We start from the raw sequence: 22,449 nt of genomic DNA, 5'->3' as shown, positions 1-22,449 counted from the left end.
AAAAGCTGTAGGTTTAAGTGATGCCAGGTATAAAAAATAAGGATAGAAAAGTTACAAACAAAAATAAAAATATGATTCTAAGAATAAAACTTACTTTCAGCAAGTTACTATCTTTGCCTAAGCAGGTTTTTCACCTATATTCAGGGCTGGCTCTAGGCACCAGTGCAGCAAGCAGCTGCTTGGGGCGGCCAAGGGGAAGGGGCGACACGTCTGTCTCTTTGGCGGCAATTCAGTGGCGGGTCCTTCGGTCCCTTTTGGAGCTGCCGCTGAAGTGCCACCGATCGCGATCATGGCTCCACCCCCCACCCCCCCCCGCCACTTGGGGCAGCAAAAACCCTGGAGCCGGCCCTGCCTATATTCAGTTCCAAGAGACTTCAGCTCCCATGGCTGAAAGATCCAGTGTTCTGTGATTTCAAGAGCCTGTTAGCCCCTCAAGGATGCCAAAATGGCTTTCTAGCCTGCTTATATCTTCTAAAGTTCAATGATCTTGCTTCTGAAGACAGGAAGCCCTCCTGGGGGCTCAGCTTGCTGTTAATCCACCATGTTGACTTATGCAGTCTTCTCTCCTCCTCACCTACTGTTACCATAGTTAAGAGGCAATCTGCCCCATTTGGTGGGTTGATGGCTTTGTTTACTTTTTATGTAAATGTATCTTTATTGTCTCTGCCTGATGATCAGGCTGCTCAGACAAGCAAATACCCGTTTCTTATGCATTGCTTGCCAAACAAAGAGCATAACTTTATCATATATTTATAACTCTTTGTATGCACCCCATCCATACACCACACAATGATTTTTTGGGACCAGTGTGTTACCAGTTTGTGTATGATATATTACATGACACCTTTTTTTAGATACAGATTATGACAAGTGCATGTTAGGTGTAGTGAGTATGTCAGGCCTGAAAAGAGTTGCTGACACAGAATAGTGAACCACCAGTGGGCCTCTTTGTCACAGGAATCCTCACAGGTGAACAGCCAAGACTAGGTATGGAGTTCAGATCACTAGCTAATGGTTGGTTCAGCTTCAGTGGAAAGTTTGTTTGTAACCTAAGAGCAGCTCTTTTGTTGTAGATCTTTCTGTCCCATAGACTCCAAAAGTCGTTGTTCTGGAATTTATAAGGATGACCAGTAAAGACTTACAGTACACTGTCAATACAGATGGCCCCAAACCAAAAGGCTGGAAACAAACCTATCTGAGTTCTGGTTGTAGTAGGAGGTGTTTATCAAAATCTGAACTTGTTTCTGAATTCAAATTTTGCACATAGTCCCTGTGTCTCTAATGGGCCAAAACAGACACATCCAGGTACTGGAGCGTTCAAAAATAGGATCCACATCAGAGTTTAAGCCTATCTCTAATACACATTACAGCTTTCGTCTAGGGGACCACTAGTACTTTGCAAACTAGTCTACAAAATGATATGGTATTGAGGAATCCCTTCAACCATATTGAAAATGAAGCCATCTCTGGGATGACATGCAGCAACTGTTTAATGCTACAGTGCAAGCACTATGCAACAGTTTGTGATATGCTGAAGGAACAGCAAAGGATAGAATTTCCTGAGCTAGGAGGGATCATCTGGGAGACAGGATCATTAAAGAAATTAATTATTGAAAATGCATTGCAAGTAATCAAATTACTTCTTAAATAACTGATGTTATTCTCTCCCTATGTTATGCTCATCACTATGGCAGCGGAGCACCTATAGCACATGTTAGCTTATTACTTTTTATATAATAATTTCCTGAGAAGTAATATGAATGTGCATGTTGAAATGACCAAATAAACATGTTATCCAGTGTAGCAACAGGTAGTCTAGCCATGAAATGCACATGCATGCTGCGTGGGTCTAACACATCTGACACCTGGAGCAATAACCAGTCATTTTTATTTCTGTGTAAAAAGTAATTCATGAAATGACTATATTACATTTTCAAAGTGATTTAATAATTGTATTGGTAGCCAGCCCTTATATTATTCTAATATAATTGTGGTGTATATAAATACACACTTTATCTTCAGAATATACTACAATTTTCTAATGAAAAAACACTATTCTATTCTACAAAACACAAGAAGTCAAATGTTGTTCACAGTTACATCAGTGGGAATTCGGGTCATTTATGTCAATAGATTTACTCCAGATGGACAGTGATCAGGCTAGGAGCAGAATTTGTCTCTACTTTTAAAAACTGCTAGTGTAGTATTTTAAGGCTGATAGATGTAGAATATTGTAATATTTTTAATATGTTCATGTCATCTTGTTTCTGCAAATTACCTACTGCCACAGTCCTAATATAGAATTTCTTTTGTGAATTATTTATAGCATCACTAAAAATTCCTTTTCCATATGAACTGCACCAAAAATCTGTTGTCACAGCAATGTTGTTATAGATCAAAAAGTAAACAATAACTAGAAAGGAAAATCATTTTTTCCCCAAATATCTGTAGCACTGAATTAATGTACAAAAGGCAATCATAAGAGTAACCCATTTTAGTGTACCTTTATGAGATCAGTGAGGCAAGTAGCATTTAAACCAGTTTTACACCGGTGTAATTCACTCACTTTCCAGATTCACATCAGTGTGAATAGTGAATCAGGCCCAGTGAATTTTTGTGCGTGTGATACCGTCCCAGCTATGTGCTTTGCTGATAAAGAACTTGGTAGTTCCATTGAAAAAACAAAGACCTGAATGCATCTTTGAGATAGCTACTGTTGCTGTCTCTGTGGAAAACAATATTATCTCCCTACTTATATGCTAATTAATTCAGAAACATCGGATTCATCACCTGCTGTGCTTCACTGAATATTCTGTTCCATGAACAGTGCAAAGAAGCCAATGCAAGCAAATCTGCACTTCACCAAAGGAAGTTTGGCATAAGGTCCCCGGTAGAAATAAATTTGGGAGAGATTTTTAAAGATTTCACTCACATGGAATAAAAATTGGGTGTTGTTGTTTCTGTTGGCTCTAGCAATGTCAAAACCATTGATGATGAAAGTATTGTTGTAAAGTTTCTCCCATTGCTTGGAATATTGTCTCATTTTTAAAAAAGAAAGAAGGAAGGAAAAAATCCCTGCCAAGATAGCAGCTGTGAACAAAGTTTCACACGCTCCATGGATAACAGGATACAGGAATACAGCTTTCAGCAGATCGGCTGTTGAGGGGCACAGATCCAGACCCTCAAAACAAAACAGATCTTTAATATGGTTGTGTTTATGGTTTAGCTTTTAGAGATAGACATGTAAAGTGTAATGTACAGAGGGAAAATGGGAAGAATCTGGGCCAAGTGGCTAGTATATTGGTACGTCAGTTTTTGGGTGCCGAAAATGTTGCACCTTAAAGTGGCCTAATTTTCAAAGGATGGGCGCTCAGCACCTCCTGCAAACCAATCCACTATACTGTGTCTGATGTTGGTGCCCAAAAACTGAGTCACCCCAAAATCAAATTTGAAAATATTGCCCATTGTTTGCTCGTTACCAAAATTAGATCAGTAAATATGGGAAAGGGAATGTGATTTCTCCATGTGAAAAGTTTCTGTCCATCTAGGGTTCCTGTATGGCTTTCATTGTCATTTTAGGAGTTCCTCCCAAACTGATAAAATGTACACAAACCTCCACTTGTTTCTATCTCTTTTCTTGTAATCTGCAGGAAGGGGACTTTGTTTGTTCTCGGAGGGTGTTTTAATGCATTTTTAACCAGGTCAAAGAAGTGGATTTTCTAATGTTTCATGCTCTGTCATTGAACCCTGCCGAGACACCTTCAGACAGGCTGTTCCAAGGGAGCAGCCAACTGGTTCTAAAGGATCTTGAATCTTTCAGTTATTTCCCTGAACCAAACTCAAATGGAATCCATTTGAATGTTTAGATTTATTTGGATCTGTATTCTGCCCATCAGGCCATGGAGTCTAACCTTCAGTTAGTGAGTATCCCATGATAGGGTGACTGTCAGGCCCCCAGCAGTTCTGCACTCTTGGTCAGATACTCTAGTCAAACCTGAACACCTTAGGGCAGGGGTTGGCAACCTCTGGCACGCGGCTCGCTAGGGTAAGCACCTGGTGGGCCGGGCCAGTTTATTTACCGGCCGCGTCAGCAGGTTCGGCCGATCGCGGCTCCCACTGGCTGCGGTTCGCCATCCCAGGCCAATGAGGGTGGTGGGAAGCCGTGGCCAGCATATCCCTCGCCCACACCACTTCCCGCAGCCCCAAACGCTTGGGACGGCGAACCGCGGCCAGTAGGAGCCGCAATCAGCCGAACCAGCTGACGCAGCAGGTAAACAAACTGGCCCGGCCTGCCAGGGTGCTTACCTTGGCGAGCTGCGTGCCAGAGGTTGCTGACCCCTGATGTAGAGTATCAGTCCTAGCCAAGTAGAAGTGCTATAGATCTACTGAGATCCTGGCTCATTGATAGTGGCCTAGAACTAACTCTTAAGCATTGCTATCCTGATTATATTTCAACATTATTTGTGTAGCTGTTACACATTTCAGAATTTAGCATTACATTCTACTAACATCACTTACCTTGTAGGCAGTAGAACAGAGGAACACACTACAATAATCTTGCAGTATTGCCCATCTTGAAGATAAATAATGGAGGTGTGTGTGTTTGTATATATATAAGAGTTATCAGATTGCCTAATACTTCCCATTATAACTCTCTTTAGTGGCTTATAACTTTAACAAATTTTAACCATCAAGCCTGAAAATTTCCAATGTACTTGTCTCTGCCGTAGATGGTATTTTTAAGTTTGAAGGGAATATATGTATTACACACAAAAATAAAAATTGTATTTATCCATGTATTATGTCTGAAATAACATGGAATCTGTGTTTGGATCATCATAGAATCATAGAATATCAGGGTTGGAAGGGACCTCAGGAGGTGATCTAGTCAAACCCCCTGCTCAAAGCAGGACCAATCCCCTGACAGATTTTTGCCCCAGATCCCTAAATGGCCTTCTCAAGGTTTGAACTCACAACCCTGGGTTTAGCAGGCCAATGCTCAAACCACTACCAATGATTTGTACTGTAGTTAATATAATGCTCTTAATGTGGTGTTGTTCCACATGGAGTTTAATATTTCATATTTCCATTTAAAGTAACCCTTATCCAAATGAGAGCATATATTATTGAGGCTGTGGAATTCTTGTGTGTATCTGAAGCATTGCTAAAGTTGATTTACATTCAGGTAAAACAGGGTGGAGCAGTGCAGAGGGATATGGAAAAGTCTGTTTGTACTTAAAGGAGTGCTAATTGGGCTTCAGGGGCTGAGTGTAAAATACACCAGTCTTTCCCACGGCCACACCCTAAGCATATGATCTTTAATTAAATTCATGGAAACACTCAGACTGCTTCCTACAGATTGCAGCTGGCGCTGTCTGTAAAATCTGTGCTCTGCAGAAAGCAGAGGATTTTACATGATAACATGAACTGATATGTTTCATGCTTCCTAAATGGGTAGAATGCAGTGGAAAAGTCTGAAACATGCAACATCCCATGTCTTACGAAATAACATTGAAATTCGATTGTGATGGCAGCCCTGTAATGTTAACCATGGAAACTCTAACACAGGGGTCGGCAACGTTGGCACGCGGCTCGCCAGGGTAAGCACACTGGCAGGCCAGGCCAGTTTTATTTACCTGCTGACGCGGCAGGTTCGGCCGATCGCGGCCCCCACTGGCCGCAGTTCGCCGTCCCGGGCCAATGGGGGCGGCGAGAAGCCGCGGCCAGCACATCGCTCACCCGCAGCGCTTCTCGCCGCCCCCATTGGCCTGGGATGGCGAACCGCGGCCAGTGGGGGCCGCGATCGGCCGAACCTGCCGCATCAGCAGGTAAATAAAACTGGCCCAGCCCACCAGGGTGCTTACCCTGGTGAGCCGCGTGCCGAACGTTGCCAACCCCTATCTACACCAATACCATAGTTCATGCAACCATTTTAGGAATTTGTGTGAAAGGAAAATGAATCTATTTTATGGCTTTCTTAAGCAGATCTTTGCAGTTTTACCAATAGAAGAAGAAATGAATGGTAAGCGGACATTTTCCTAGCACAGTGGAATTCTGGCCCATGACTGGGGTTCCCAAGCACTACAATAATATCAATTAGAAGCCATCTGATATTGTTGTACAAGTTGATGGTCTGGTTTATGTGGGTCTACTCTTTTTCTCACTGGATGGAATATAGCTGATCTTCTTTTGTTCTACTTCTACTTTCTGTTTTACTCCTGTTTTACTTCTACTTTCTACTTCTGTTCCGTTCTACTTTTGTGATACTTCTACAGTTAACTGAATAGAAACGCTTATTTTTGTGAGTCAAAAGCCTTGAATGGGGGTGTGGGTTCTCAGGCAAGATCTGTGTGTGCTTGTATATAGCCAGGGATCATTCTACAACACTATGGAATTCAGTGGGACTACAAAAATTTATGATGAAGATTTACAGGTGAAATGAATTTGTAGGTAACTACTCTCCAGGCCATTGGGACTAACGTTAACTATTGTTGGGTTTTAACTTTTGTTTAGCACTGAAGTATCTGGTAATGGCTGATATGTAAAAAAATAAAACAAAGTAAATACAAATTATTCATAAAATAATAACTAATAATCACTATAAAGGTGCAGATTTCAGAAATGTGTCTGAATGTTCCCAAACTGCTGAGATATTTGGATTCAGGACTTTGGTTTGGAATGGGTCTATAAAAAGAAAAATTGGTGGAAAGCTGTAGAAGTCTCTGTCGATTTACAACAGTAAGTTATTTTGTTTCTCTGCCTTATTTTTTCATCACTCTGCTATTCATAGCTCAAACTGTTAACTTTCAAAGTGGACTATAAAGAAAGTTGATATACAGTAAATAAGGTAGAATTTTCTCTCATAGAAATGAATACGTTGCCCAGCTTAGCTCATATGATGCCAGAGCATTGTCTCAGGAGTACTATAGGTGCGGTAACCTTAGAATGAAAGGAAGAGATTCTAGCAACCATGAAATGAGAGGATACTTCTAAACCATAATTTCATTATAAGTTTTTTTGTGTACTTCCTCTGAATTTTATTTTATTTTTTATTTTTTTGGTTCATATAGATGATTGCTAAGTAGAATGTTTCACTAGGAAGGAAACAAGCAAACTAAGATTTCTCACCATTATGGCAGCTATAAGTGATGCATTCTTAGTGAAACAAACTAGCTTCAGCGATGGTTTTGGCTACTGAGGTAGCTGTGATTTGTAGCTTTGACATTTAGGAATTTTTAACTAAATTGAGCCTAATACAAAATGGGTGAAATGTAATGGATCTTCCCTTTTCAGCTTTACTAAATAATGCTTTTGAGATGTGAATATTTAGGTTTATAAAGGAAATATTTAGATTTCTTAGAATTATGGTTATTTAGAAAGAACTGGGAAAACCTCAGAAGTAGTTGGTGGTTCAATTCAAATAAGCATCAAAAATTGCTCCTATTTAAGCTTCTCCGAACTCACTTGAACTTATTTTAAATAGTAAATCAGGTTAGAAATCTCTTGTGAGAACAGATATCACTGCCATAATTTCTGGAAGTCCATTTCCAGTCACTCCATAAATACTAGCATTTCAAGGACAGTTTCTCTGAGGGTATTTTGGTTCTTATGCTTCTACTCTTACTTGGAAGCGGGAAATGAAGAAACCTGTGTAATTAAAACAAACTGATGCTGCAGACATTTTCACAGGTGCTTATCTTTATTCTCTTGACTAGTGCCAATCAAGTCAATGAGTAAAACTAAGAACATTAATTAGAGGACTGATTCTTGTTTACATTCAGTGGCAGCGTTAGGCACCTGTAATCCATGCAATCGCAGGGGCCCCCAAAGTAGCGAGGGGCCCCCTGACAACCAGATCAGGTCTGCTGGGCATCAGCCATTCCTTCCTTCTCAGTGCTGCTCAGGGCTCAAAATGGCAACCTCCACACAGTGTGACATCACATGCACCAGAAGAGCCCTGGAACTGAGCTTTGCCCCCCACAAGACAAACACAGCCACTGTACGGTAAGACTGTTCTACACCAATCTGAGAGTGCAAAGAGACCTTCAAATGCATGTATACCGTATATACTCGTTCATAAGCCGAATTTTTTTAGTAAAAAAGAGAAGCACCAGAGAAGGGGGTCGGCTTATGAACGGGTATAGAGAGGGAGAGGTGGGACAGAGCCCCTCCCCACAACAGAGGGAGCAAGGAGAGGCAGCAGAGCCAGAAGGGAAGAGGCAGAGCCAGAGTCTCTCCGCTTCTGGCCACGCTGCTCTCCTCCCAACCTCCGAAGCAGCTGCAGCTCTGGGGATGGCAGGCTGTAGCCGTGCCGCTCGGCCCCACCCCCCAAAGTAGGCTGTTGCCGTGCCACCCGGCCCACCAGAGCATGCTGCAGCCATGCTGCCTGGCCCAGCCCACTGGAACATGCTCCGGCCGCGCCACCTGGTCTGGCCTGCCGGAGCAGGGTGCGACCGCACTGCCCAGCCTGCTGGAGCAGCTCCAGCCAGGCCACAGACATCCTCCCCTGGCCCTCCCCAGATAAAGTGGGAAGGGATGGGATGGGGAGAGTGTGGGGGTCCCGGGCTAGGGGTGGGGTCATGTGGGGGATGGTCACAGGGGTTACTCCCCTGACTCCCAACTTCTCCCCCCCAAAAAAATTTCCCCACCAGTTACTGTCCCGGCCCCTCAGGGTAAGCAGCTGGCGCGCCGGGACACTTTGTTTACTTAGGTTTACTTCCGTGCCAGTGGACGCTCGAGGTAAACAAACCATCTCGGCCCGCCAGTGGCTTATCCTGATGACCCAGGAGCCAAAGTTTGCCGACCCCTGAATTATAGGGTCCGCTTGTGAACAGGTTATAAAAATGTTCCATTTTACTTATCCATCTTGGGCAGGTCGGCTTATAAATGAACTGGCTTATTTTAAGTCCCTTTTACACTGCCAAACTGGTCTAGTGTATATGAGAGTTAAGCCCAAAGGCCTTTGATTTCAGAGGGAATTAGGTGTCTAAATACCTTTGAGGATCTAAGCATCGGTGTTTCCAGGCCTGGGACAATACTTAACGAAACTTTTTGAAACTTGAAGCTGTTTGGGTTGGTTCTCTTATCCAAAGAGATCAGATCATTGTTAGCCAAGATAGCTTCTATTTTTGTGACCATTTTATTAAGTGTTCACGTTTCTAAAGTATGATGTTGATTTAGGAGAAACTCTTGATTTAAATCCTTTGAGCCTCCTAGTAAAAGACATATAGCCAAATGGAAAAAGAGTCTGATTAAGAGTCTTGGAAAAGAAGTCTGAAAGGCAGTAAGTCCTGAAAGAACAAGAAACTGATGCATTTTGGTTAACAAAGACTCCCAGTTCCACTGCCTTGCCTCTGACCCTGAGAAAAAGTCTTGCACCCTGGTCGTATTGTTCATGTAAAATTAGCATATGTCACTGACGCAAAAACAATAACTTTTTAAACTAGGCCATTAGAGAAAATGACTTCATGCTGTAAACATTTTCTCAGAGAAACCCTTGGATCTTTTTTCAATCATTATTTAGTAAACAGCATCAAATAGAGTCATTCAAATAAAAAACACCAACTGAGAAGGCGCACAAAGAGAAGCACAATTTTCTCTGTGCAGCCTGGGATGAAGTCTCTGGAAAAAATAAACTTCAAACATTTCAGCAAGGGTGTATCTGAAAGTGCTCTGTGGTCTAACTCGTGCACCCATGAGTTTATACCAACTGTTGTTTTAATTCAGCATAATCATGATTTAGTGTGAAGGGGAACATGTTCTTCATTAATTTTATTTGTTGGATGTGCTAGCCTATGCATTTTATATACAAATGAGCAGAGGGGGTGGAGAATATTTTACTTTTTTGTTACGTTATGTTGGAAAGTTAAAGTCCTTGGGTGAAATTCTGTACGACCCTTCTAGGAGGCACAGCATGGAATTTGCAGCCTGGAGGAGGGGGAAAAAGGTGGCTTTAAGCCATCTTTGGCCCCTCTTGACCTGGGGCTTCTCTGTGCTCCCACCCCACATGATTTACCCAGCCCTGTGAACCTGTCCATATTATGGCAGCAATCCAGGTGACCTGGAGGGCTGCAGTGCGGCCTGGAACATAGTGCACATGGGACATTGTTTTTAAAGGAACAAAATGAGATAGGAGATTTCCAGAGAATTTAAGCATTCCATTGAAATTTGGTATTCTGAATATGCAGCTGGGAAACAACACTAGAAGCTGCTCACAGGCCGGGGGACCCAGTAAATCCAATAACACACTCTCTGTCCCAGTGGTTTCTGCGCCAATCTCTAATGGGTCTGGTTTGTGGTCACATTAATAATCATCCCTGTAGGGTTGTCAACCCTCCAGGATTGTCCTGGACTCTCCAGGAATTAAAGATTAATCTTTAATTAAAAATTATGTCATGTGATGAAACCTCCAGGAATACGTCCAACCAAAATTGGCATCTCTGTGAATTTTGGGTTTTGGCCTGTTTTCTCAATATCAGCAAGGTGTAAACATTCACGGATGTCTTGCTCTCCTTTAAATGATGATCTATTCCCTCGAATAGGTCGTTGACTAATAAGGCTAGAAGAGCGGTAATGAGGCATTAAAATAGATCTTATGAGAAAACTGTGAAACAGGAGTTCTCCAATTTTTTCATGGCAATGGACTACACCTAATAGAGAGATTGTCATGGCCAATCCCTTCCCATTTACAATCACATGCAACCATTTCCCTCCCAACCAAAACGTCCCTGTGTCAACCACAGCAAGGAACAGTAATACTGAGAAAGTTATTGAATATATTTTTTGCTTCTTTGAATGCAATTTAGCAGCTGGAAACAAGGAGGAGAGCCAGCACCTTGTGATCACAACTCCACTGACCACAGTGAGGACTGCCACTGTAAAAGGATAGGTTTCCATTATTAAGTGTTTACATGTTTTTATTATCTTAATTCATCATCTTTGCAACAGATTTGATAGTGACCCCTATTGTAGCTAAATGGCTTTCAAAGGCATGGCACATGTTGGCCTGGGGTGCAGAAGGGCAGCACTGGAATGGGAACCTCCAGGAACATTTCTGGATGAGACTATCCCCAGTATATGGTTCCTGGGGCTCCCAGGGAGTGCACATGGCAGTGGTAGCTCCCCCACCTAGGCACAATCATACAGAGAAAGGAGTAGCTGAGCCCTAAGAATTAGGGTTAATATGGTAGGGTTACCATTCGTCCGGATTTACCCGGACATGTCCTCCTTTTTGTTCTAAAAATAGCGTCCGGGGGGAATTTGTAAAGCACTCAAAATGTCCGGGATTTCCCCCCTCCCCCGGCAGAGCAGAGCGAGCAGCTGGGAGGGCTGCAGGAAAGTCCCGGGCTGGACTCCGGAGCAGCTGTAGAGGAGCCGGATCCGCCCTGCATTCTGAGCCGGCAGCTCTCCCCTGCAGCCCGGTCCAGCAGCACTGTGCAGGGCCAGGGACCGGGTTTTGTTGTGCTGGGGAGCGCAGCCACGTGTCCGGCTCGGCGCGCACAGAGCCCAACACCCTGTTCTGAGCAGCAGGGTAAGGGGGCCGGGGGCAGGAGAAGGGGCAGGGAGGTTCTGGAGGGGGCAGTCAAGAAACGGGGGGGGGGCTTTTGGGGGGGAGTGGAGAAAGTTTTGGGCAGTCAGGGTACAGGTAGGGGGTAGGGTCCTGGGGGGCAGTTGGGGGGGGTCTTAGGAGGGGGCAGTTAGGGGACAAGGAACAGGGAGTCTTAGGTAGGGGGTGGGGTTCTGGAGGGCAGTTAGGAGCAGGGGTCCCAGGAGGGGGCAGTCAGGGGACAAGGAGCGGGGGGGTGGGGGGCTGGGAGTTCTGGGGGGGAGCTGTCAGGGGGCAGGAGTGGGGAGAGGGATCGGAGCAGTCAGGGGACAGGGAGCAGAGGGGTTTAGATGGGTTGGGAGTTCTGGGGGGGGCTGTCAGGGGGTGGGGAGTGGTTGGATGGGGCGTGGGAGTCCCAGGGGTCTGTCTGGGGGTGGGGGTGTGGCTAAGGGTTGGGGCAGTCAGGGGACAAGAGGCAGGGAGGCTTAGATAGGGAGTGGAGTCCTGGGGGGCAGTTAGGGGCAGGGGTCCCAGGAGGGGGCAGTCAGGGGACAAGGAACGGGGGGAGGGTTGGGGGTTCTGGGGGGGCGGGAAGTGGGAGGGGCAGGGGCGGGGCTAGGGCGGGGCTCCTCCCATCCTCTTTTTTGCTTGCTGAAATATGGTAACCCTAAATATGGAAGCCATTAGAGAAGTTATATTTTCTTCAAAGACTTTTATTAAAGGGTTGTGTCTCCATTACACTAGAGAGAAAGAGAGAGACTTGAAAGTATGCAGCAGCCTGGAGTTGTTTCATCTGTAGTTATTTTTTAAAAAAGTAGTGAGTTTCCATTCACTGTTTCTGATTGAAGAGTGCTTATTCTATGTTTGGGTTGGAACCTACTCATGTTTGAGCATGATTGTGAACAACTGAGTTAGACACCAGGATGCTAACCTCAACTTAGCACTCAGTGTAGACCAAGATAAATCATGTTCAGTATCATGTCAGAGAACCATGATTAAACCTAGCTACCCCAGTATTTAATCATGGTTAGTGGACATGATGCTGAACATGGTTTGTCCTGGTCTACATTGTCTGCTAAATTATAGTCGGCGTCATGGCATCTAATTGGATTGTTCATAATGGTTTCAAAACATACGTTTTTCCAACTCCTGGACAGTACATATTTGTGGGGGAGGGATGGGGTTTCACAATGTATTTTTTTTGCAAACAGAAAAGACATAGAATTCCACACAACTAGATATTCTATTTAAAGAGTCCCTGTCCCAACTTGCTTAAAATATTTTTGTTCTTTTTGTACAGTTCCTAGCACAGTGCAGCCTGGTCTATAACTGGGATCTCGAGGTGCTACTCTAATACTAATAAATACTACTATTAAATTGTGCATTTCTGATAAGCCCTGAATGAATTGTGAATAATGAAGAAGACTTGTCATTAAAAAAATCAAAAGTCCTGGGTTCTTCTTTTCCTGTCTGTTCCACATCCTTGTTCTGTTTTCAAAAAAATGACTTAACCTCTCATTGCAACAGCTCACCCATCCATAACTAACCTACCCACATGGGTGTTTTGAAGCTTCAGTGATTAGTGTTTGTCAAGACCTTTAAGATCTCCAATAGGATAGTCTGTAGAAATGCAAGATTTTATTTATTTTACTGTTAACAATATAACTTAATGTTTTTTTAAATTATGCCTCAGTAAAATAATAATCATGAGTTCCATTTTTTTAAAGCATTCTTAAAGTTGGTCTCTTGCTAGGAACAGACAATTTAGTTAATGGACAGGCCCCTTTTAACAAGAGGGGGCTGATGATAAAATGGTGACCATTTGGAAAGCTGCTACTTTTGTTGTTCTGAATGCTCGTGAAAATAAGTTGACTTTAAAGACAAGATTATTTGGGAAATTTTCTTTAACGCTGCTTAAAATATGTCAAGCGTGACTGTGCATTTCTTTTTTGAACAAACCTTTGTTTTACATGGTAGGTAGAACCGGGGGGGGCGGGGAGCTCTTGGCACAAAGACTTTTCAGGAAAGAAAGTTATTTTAAATGTCTATTGAGAACATGTTCGTAAAACAGGAAAAAACACAGTTAGGTTGATAATAGCTCTCTGCAAATGTTAGCATCACTAAATAGCTTTGCCATCTTTTTTTAGAGGGAATGTGATGGCCTAAAGTAGCAGTTCTTAATTATGCACCATATAAAGCGACCAGGAGCTTCTGCCTGTGCAATTTCTTTTGCACAGGAAAATGCATTTTTAATGTTTGAACCAGCAGATTTGTTAGCTGCAATAAATAAATAATGAGAGTTGCTCTCTGAAATACAATATAGAAACATCTTTTAAGGAGTGAGTACTGGGTTAAACAAGTTCCTCAGCAAATCGAGAAACAACTGGCACTTGATAAGCGACAGTAACTTAAAATTTCACTTCTCACAATAATATCCTCATGAATAGACCAAGGAATCTAGCATGGCAACAAATTACAGCAGTATCAATCTGTTTACAAAGGTGTGCATTGCCAAACCCACTAGTGCCTTTATTTAACAACTACTTCATAAAGGGAAACATTTTTATGTTAATTTTAATCTATAGCCAAGAGCAGTAAAAGATGCAGTTGTTTTAAAATGTAAATAAAACCTAGATTTATATCAACCTTTTTTGTACAAAATAGGCAAAAATTGGTTTCCAGTTCTCCCAGGGAAGGTGGTTTTATGAATGCTGCCAGCTTGTTCCTTTGTTTGAGCTAGAAATGAAAGCATGATGGTACAATGCCATGCGACTATGATTGCTTCTTCCCTCTAGAAGGCAAAATAGCTAGCACTGTTGACAGGAAATATTATAATCTACAAAATGTTGTGAAGTGATTCTGTAATTTTGTCTCTGCTCTGAATGACTTACATGCTGTTTCTGGTAAATAAGGTATGATTATGATTGTTATGGTTTTATTTATCTAGCACCAGTAGGTATTCTTGCAGAAACATGAGAAAATACAGCTGGAACATACCTTCATAATCCCAATGCATAGGAGATCCCTGACACAGTGATCCCCTGCCCCCGTTCCACTGGCAGTGTTCCACATTTCTGACTCCTTCTTCTCTCCAAAGTCTATGGAAGGCTCACTACAGGTATTGGTGTCCTCATAGTGGGCAGGAAGGGCAGAGAGTAGACTAGGAGAGGCACAGATGGATCAGGGCAAGGAGAAAGCATCATCCCTCCTCCCCAAAACTCCTTACTACCACCACCAGTCATGCCTCATACTGTATAATACTTCCACGATTCCTCCTTCCCTTGACCTCCCATGCACACATTGGAGAACCACCTTTAGCCCATCAGTGTTCCCCTGCTAGAGACTGATTTGATGCAGTGAGCCATAACCATGGAAACAGGAATAGCCCTGGCCTCCTATTGATCCTGAAGGATCTGCAACCTTTCTGGGTAGGCACCGTAGGCTATTCTGCATGAGAGAAATAACCCTGCCCCTAGTGCAGCAACTGTTGAGAAAGTTCCACAAGCAGAAACTTGTGCGGATTTCTTCCTCTTAATCCCCATTCTAAAGTGTCAGTCCTACTGGCTCTCCCAAGGACAATTTACAATCTCATCAGACATTTAGAACTAAATGCAAAAGACACTGTTACCAAAAAAAAAAAATAGTGCTGCCCACATATTGTGATAGTTCTTTTAAGATCTTAAGTATTATTGCCAACGGCCAAGAACATTACTGATTACTGCTTATAGTATCCGTTGGACATGGGAAACTAAATTTAATTGGGTGGTAGCCAAAATCTACTAATGGGGGAAAGTGCACAGGAGTAATTCAGTGTGTTGTAATCTTATACAGAGGCTGTTCTGTAATCTGTACAAGCTCTCTGGCAAACAACTTTACTTTTAAGTGGTAAAAAATTATTTGCACCCTCATAAAGAGAGTATAAACGATATGCGATGTCATGAACTAGCCTGCAGTAGTTCACCTGAAACACATCTGAGACCTTCAAACACATCTATCTTAAAAGATGACTCAGGGAAAGACGTGAAAGTACAAGGAAGCACTTTACCATAATGTCTGTATTTCCAGCTAGTACATGAAGAAGCTGATGTACAATTTCCAGCAACAATAAAATGAAGCTACTATAATGTCATACTTCTTCTTCCTCTTTCCCCCATTTGCTCTCCACTTACTAATTTATTTTCTCACCCCCACTCTCAAAGAGCTCCAGGCCTTCATGCTGCAGCCACTTCATGTGTAGACCCCTAGCTGAAGGTGTTGGGCTCCAAGGAGTTTTTATTTCAGGCAAAAGTAATTTGCAAAGGTCTATACTAAGGCTCAATGAGCCTGAGCAATGGTCGGAGGGAAAAGGAACTAAGCAGTGTGAAGACCCCTGAAAGCATTATGCCTGCAGAAGTCAGGAGCAGGGATAACACCACTTCCAGGGTAGCTAGGACCCTGCAATGTTTCTGCACCTATTCTGCAGGTATTGCATGTGCTTTCTCCAGTGCTGCTCTGTATTTACCAACTGCTGTACTGGGTAAGGTCCACCACTCCAAACCCAAATCCTACTCTTCTAGGGTCCTGAGTGCTGCAGGAACTGCCCTCTGGCCTTCTCCCCTTGTGGTCCACAGTATTTTGCAACCAAAATATGGCTGCCTCCTTTGCAGTGTACTGGGAAGGCTCTGTGATCCCACTCTCACCACTAGCACATACTCAGAACCAGCCATAATTATACCCAATGACTTTAAGAGCATTATTTGAAAAAAGTATATGCACCAGGTGGTTTAATTCCTCCTTTTCTGCTTTGTACAGGTTTGGGAGATAATAGTTACATAGCAGAACAGAAAAGGTAACTATAGTGAGTGCGCTGAATGCAACAATCCCCTTGAAATCACAATTGAGTTGCACTAGTGGTCAATTTGGCCCAGTATATGAACATTAAGTCAGGCTATGGTTAGCTTTTTGTGTTTAGTACATGAACTATCTGAAATATAACCCCATGAGGATCCAACTTATTCAGGCAAAGTATCAATTCACCCAAGAACTATAAAAAGATGCAATATAGCTCACCAAGTAACATATCCGGCTTTACCCAGAGAAAGAGCATGCTGCAATGAAGCCTTTGAGGCTCATGGGAAGCTAACGCTTCAGTGCCACTGCACAAGTGCCATAAGAACAGTTCTAGGGGGTTTGCAAAGATGTCTGTGCGATGTTGCTGAATTCGACGTGCTGTTGCCTGTGAGTTAATTCAAAACAGTGTTGAAAAGGGAATTCTAGTGACCTGAAAATGTTCAGCTCAGATGTAACAAGTTAATTATCAGCTAGCTATAATGGGGTCTCCCTCTAATTGTTAGAGATCTGGTTAAAAACCAGTTCAACAAACTGCTAACTGTGGTCAACTAGCCTCCTTTAGTGGACGGGGTAGTGTTATCGACAATGGATCTGGATGTCCTTCGTTCAAACTCTGTAAATGGGGAATCAATCCCTCAAAGTCTGAAAAGTCATTTATCAGATTAAAAATATTTCCAAATTGCACTGCAGTAGCCCTGGACACTTTGCAGTCCTCCTTCAGCTTTCTCAATGAATCTGAAATTTGTTTAGTATCACTGTTAATCAAGCTTTTTAATTAGGAGTTATTATGGGCCTCCTCCTTTAAGGTGCAGAGTGCTCCAGAAGTCAACAGTAAATGAGGGTGATTAGCACCTGCCAGGATTGAGCCCTATGTGCTGTTCCATTTGGAACATGATTTTGATTTGAGACTTCCTCAAACTGTCAAAAGATCCTTGCAGGCCATTTGAATTAGAGATGCATAAAAAAGTTTGGATCGTTTCCAGCTTGGTCCTTTGCCCATATCTTGGGCTGAACCAAACCAAAAGTTTGCCTGAGGTTTGAAATGTTTTGAGTCCTATGCCTCCTCACTCCCTGATTCTAAACAGAGATAACAAAATATTGTGAGAACAGTTATTCTCAGGGTAATTCCAACCAATCAAAATCAGGAAGTACTTTCTCTGTGTGACAGAGTGTTGTCATAAAACATCCACTTCAATTTTTCAACCAAAGAGGTTTGCATATACAGCAGTAAATCCAGTGTTGCAGATTTTCATGATGGCTCTAACACTAAATAGAGCTTAAATCATTCATTCTGTAAAATCTCTCCCAGAGAGAGAGAGAGAATGTACACACACAGTGGCCGAAAGGTGCCTGGCCCGTTTCCTCTTCTGTGCTAGCTATGCCCAGAGGATACAAGTTCAAGCCCTGATATTTCTGGTTGTATTCTCCCTTTGCTCTGGTGTTAAAATGGTACCTTTCTGCAGTTCAATCAGGAGGACATTTACTCTTCTGAGGAAGGGAAAAGAGTAAAAGCAGAAACAGCTGTTTTGTGCGGGCAGGATGGTTTTGTGGAGAAAACAGGAGGGGAAGGGGAAAAAACATCTGTTAAAGCTTTATGAGTGACTCTTTTGGCTCAGTTCATTCTACAGTTGTGGAGCTCTGCCTTCTGCAGCACATGTCACTGCTGACAATGACAAATACTACAAATGCAATGGAAATAATATAAAAAATAGAAATAATTTGGCTAAGAGGAATGTAGTAAAGAGAAGAAACATGCAGTTCATATGGTTAAGTTATTCCGTGTTCTGTACAGTAGACAATAAAAGTAAAATACAAGTGTGATATCTGAAGAACTGATTTACTGTTTTCAGAGTAGTAGCCGTGTTAGTCTGTATCCGCAAAAAGAATAGGAGTACTTGTGGCACCTTAGAGACTAACAAATTCCCCATGCTAATCCTAGTGCCTTTATTTTAGACAATACTTAAGACTTTGTATCAATGAATACATTAAATCACATTTACCCTCAATATCTAATATGTAAACTGATGACCTATTGTCTGTCTTGTTGAACCTGTCACCAGCACATAGAGATGTGAGGGAAGAGAGGGGGACTCAGTGCATGGGCTTCCACCATGTTTCTATTAAGTTGCATTTTTGATGGACTTTTAAAAAGCTCACGTTAATGTGAACCACTGTAAGAATACTCGTCCTCTCTCATTACGGAGTTGCCAGTTACAGTCAGATGGGAGAAGTAGTTTTGGGTGTCTTATGCCGCCATTCTCTTCTATCTGCAGACTCCCTGGTTGGACTTTATCTCACATGCTGCATTACAGTCTTCCCTTTCCTGAAGGGAAGTGGGGCATCCGGGCAGAAGCCTGGCTGCCATACTTCATGCATGAAGTCCAGCTGGGGAGCCTTTTATTTAACTTAATAAAGAGAAGTTTAAGGGGTGACTTAAGCACAGTCTGTAAGTATCTGCATGAGGACCAAATATTTAATAATGGACTCTTCAGTCTAGCAGAGAAAGTTATAACATGATCCAATGGCTGAAAATTGAAGCTAGATAAATTCAGATCGGAAATAAGGCATACATGTTTTAACAGTAGTGTAATTAACCACTGGAACAATTTACCAAGGGTTGTGGTGGATTCTCCATCACTGACAATTTTTAAGTCACGATTGAATGGTTTTTGTAAAAGATATGCTCCAGGAATTATTTTGGGGAAGATCTATGCCCTATTTTGGATTAGATTATCTCAATGGTCCCTTCCGGCCTGGGAATCTAGGAATAACCTGTTTTAAATTTCTTTTAAAACTATTCTCATTCAAATCTCTTAAAGTTTGTAAGTTCACTGGAATGTTGTTTTCCTAGATATGACAGTGATAGAGGACACTATTTAAAAAAACAAAAAAACACCTCCCCCCCAAAAAAAACCAGCCAAATTTGCATTGCAAAATAGCTGCCTATATGAACATCCTTAACTGCTTGCAATTTTACTGTAGAGTAAGACTTCCACTGTGGGAATATTTTTTTACACTGTTATTCTTAGGTTTCTTTCAGCATTAATGCTTTCTGTTTTTCTCTGCCATTAAATGTATTTTTGAATCTGACTATATTCCCCCAAATATATTATCCTGAATCTTTCCCAAGTTAAATCTTCTCTCCATAGATACCCTTGTATTTTGTTTCCTTACTTCTGCTCTCAACACCTTTCAACTTAGAATCATCTGTGAATTCCATTTATGTTTTTCAGCTTACTAAAACAGGATAGGGTCATTAAAATAGGATTTAACATTTATATCAGCTGTATCTCAACAACCACCTCAAACCTAACTCTATGTACTGCTGTTTATCCTTCAGCCACTTTTTAATCTACATGGCAATGTTCTTATCCAAACCAAATAGAATAAATTTTGATCTAATGAATTCATGAGATGATGTAGAAAATTCTTTATTGAAATCCAAATGTATACTATATGAACTGCACCCACACATTTTCCAATTATATCAAAAAAACAGTCATCTCTAGGAAGAGACTTTCTTTTCTTAGGTATAAATTGAATGTACATTAACAACTTTGGGGACACTGAGTAGGAAGCACTCACAGCATTGCAGAAATGAGCTCATCTCTTGTCTACTAAGAGGAATTAGGAACTCAGAGTTTGAGCATGCCCCTGGAAGAGTTGATATGAGATTCTTATAAAGCCATTACCTACAAAAGGTGTGCCTCATTTAAGTAACTGGGCTAGTAGGTGGCCAATATTGTTTAATGTTAAATGTAAATAGTCTTGCACCCTTAATCAAAAGAGCCAAATTCTGTCTTCATTTACACTGTACAACCTCTCTGAAGTGAATGGAGGTACACAGGTGTATCTAATGGCATTATTTGACCCTACATGCTAAATCTATCAGTCAGCGAGAATATGTTTTGGAAAACTATTTAGAGACTGTTATAGAGAAAACTATGGAAATTTCAGACTCATGCAAATCATCAGTAAATAGGCAAACAAAATCCTAAATTATACTTGCATGCCCTAAAATATATAACAGTGCCTGGCACCCCATTTGGATCACTGTTCTTGAGGACAAAATGGGGCTTCCTAGCACTAATATGTCATTGTTTGGAGAGGAAAAGACAACTGCCTTCAGTATTATGACCTTGTGTCCAGGTAGTTAACTACTACTTTCTCTGTCTTCTCTATGAGTCCAGAGACCTTTCAGTTTATCTGAATGTGACAGTCCAAAACAACAGCTTATTTGTCCAGCTCCAGTTTAGGTTCTTTTAACTACAACCCGTGAAATAATTCATTGTGAAGAACATTTAATGCAGGGGTCGGCAACCTCTGGCACACAGTTCGCCAGGGTGGGTCGAGCCAGTTTGTTTACTTGCTGCGTCGGCTGGTTCAGCCAATCGCGGCTCCCACTGGCCGCGGTTCGCCGTCCCAGGCCAATAGGGGCTGCGGGAAGTGGCACGGGCCAAGGGATGTGCTGGCTGCGGCTTCCTGCTGCCCCCATTGGCCTGGGACGGCGAACTGCGGCCAATGGGAGCCGCGATCGGCCGAACCTGCCGATGCAGCAGGTAAACAAACTGGCCCAGGAGAATATTGCAATTCATGGCAATAGTCAATATATTTTTCAAATGTTGATTTCTAGTTCAAATTCCCATCAGAGTAATATTTGACTGGTAACTATGCATAAATAAAGAAAAAAAATCATAAGGTGAGAGACTGAAAATAAACAGGCCTATCCAAATATAGAGCTTTCTCTAGATTAGCACTACCCTCAAATACAAAGTAGAGTCTATGCTGTATCCCTGGAACGTCGTAGTGCAGGAAAGTCTTTCCTCCTTCACAGCCCAAAGCTGTCTGCTTTCTCTCAGCTCTGTGCCCTAGTCACATGGTCCAGAGATTGTATGTGGGTAACCTGAGAGGCAATGGGCTTTTGAAGTCTAACAATCAAAAGTCTCCATTATCACTGGGATCATATCATGCTTTGCTCAATACACATGTAATGTTTAGCTGTTCCTTTTACAAACAGACTGGTTAGAAACTAACCAACAATATTTCTTCCTAGTCTGTATATCAGATAATGGTCTCTGCAAGGACCCACTTTCAAGAATATGTTTTAACTTTTTATTAAGACAAAGTTACAACAAAATGATAACACACTACATCTTACATTACTTATTCAGGATCAGGTTAATAGTCAAAGAATCTGATAAAGCTTCTGGCTAGGGACCCCTCCTACTCTGAGTACACTAACAAGGGTGACCACCTTTCTAAATAGAATCATAGAAGATTAGGGTTGGAAGACACCTCAGGAGAGTTACCTACCAATAGTAGAAGAGAGAGAGAGAATGATATTGGGCCAAATTCATGCCTGGTATAAACAGGCACAACTGTATCTTTAACCTTATACCAGGCCCAAATTGGCCCCTTCAGGCTTCATTAAAACCTGAAAATTAAACAAACTCTACATCCCACAAAGTAAGAATGTTTAGTAATTATTTGTATTACAATTGTACCAAGTGGTCAAGGCCCCCATTGTACTAGGCATTGTACAAAATATAAAAGACAGGCAGGCTTCTTGCTTACCATCATCATTATGTATATAAGATTATGTTTTGTGTGTGATGGATTTTGTGTGAAATGACCCCTGTTGGTCAAGGTATGCTCAATTGTTTGCTTATTGTCACCAATCAATCTCTTGTAGGACATAACTACTGGATAAGAAAATATCCGAGACAAGAGTGAGTATGACCCAAAGGAAAATGTGGTTGGAATCTGGACACACCTTTGCATGTAAGTAATTGGCTCACAATAGTGCCCTCCCTTCAACATCAGTTAAACCGGCAATATCCGGAATATGATTTTTGGGGCTTAAGTAATGCTAGAGTAGCTCTGGTAGTATCATCCACAACCTGAAGCTCAGTCCTACAGTACTGTGGATTACTACTACTATTACTGGTAATTAATGCTAATATAGTAAAATATGTTAATTTAGAAAAGTGAGGCCTGATCATATCCCCCAGATCAACATTTGGAAGGTCCCATCAGTGCATGGATCATGCCTTCCATGTAGAAGAGGTGGAAGG

The 22,449-nt window shown here is 42.0% G+C and overlaps 1 protein-coding gene across 6 annotated transcripts in view; it reads left to right on the top strand.

Moving 5' to 3' along the window:
• CALCRL (calcitonin receptor like receptor) overlaps positions 1-22,449 on the top strand; it is a 93,775-nt gene that overhangs the window by 30,102 nt on the left and 41,224 nt on the right. For 2 of the 6 annotated variants that reach the window (XM_008172783.4, XM_065561990.1), the window contains exons 2-4: positions 14,493-14,663; positions 16,337-16,373; positions 22,068-22,156. The gene's annotated coding sequence lies outside the window, so the exon portion shown is untranslated. The remainder of the gene's footprint in view (positions 1-14,492; positions 14,664-16,336; positions 16,374-22,067; positions 22,157-22,449) is intronic. The other 4 variants (XM_065561989.1, XM_008172782.4, XM_008172781.4 and 1 more) reach the window with 2 other exon arrangements.

The sequence above is a fragment of the Chrysemys picta genome, chromosome 11 (genome assembly GCF_011386835.1).
Source record: "Chrysemys picta bellii isolate R12L10 chromosome 11, ASM1138683v2, whole genome shotgun sequence".
Classification (NCBI taxonomy): Eukaryota; Metazoa; Chordata; order Testudines; family Emydidae; genus Chrysemys; species Chrysemys picta.
This window is presented reverse-complemented; position numbering and strand designations above follow the sequence as displayed.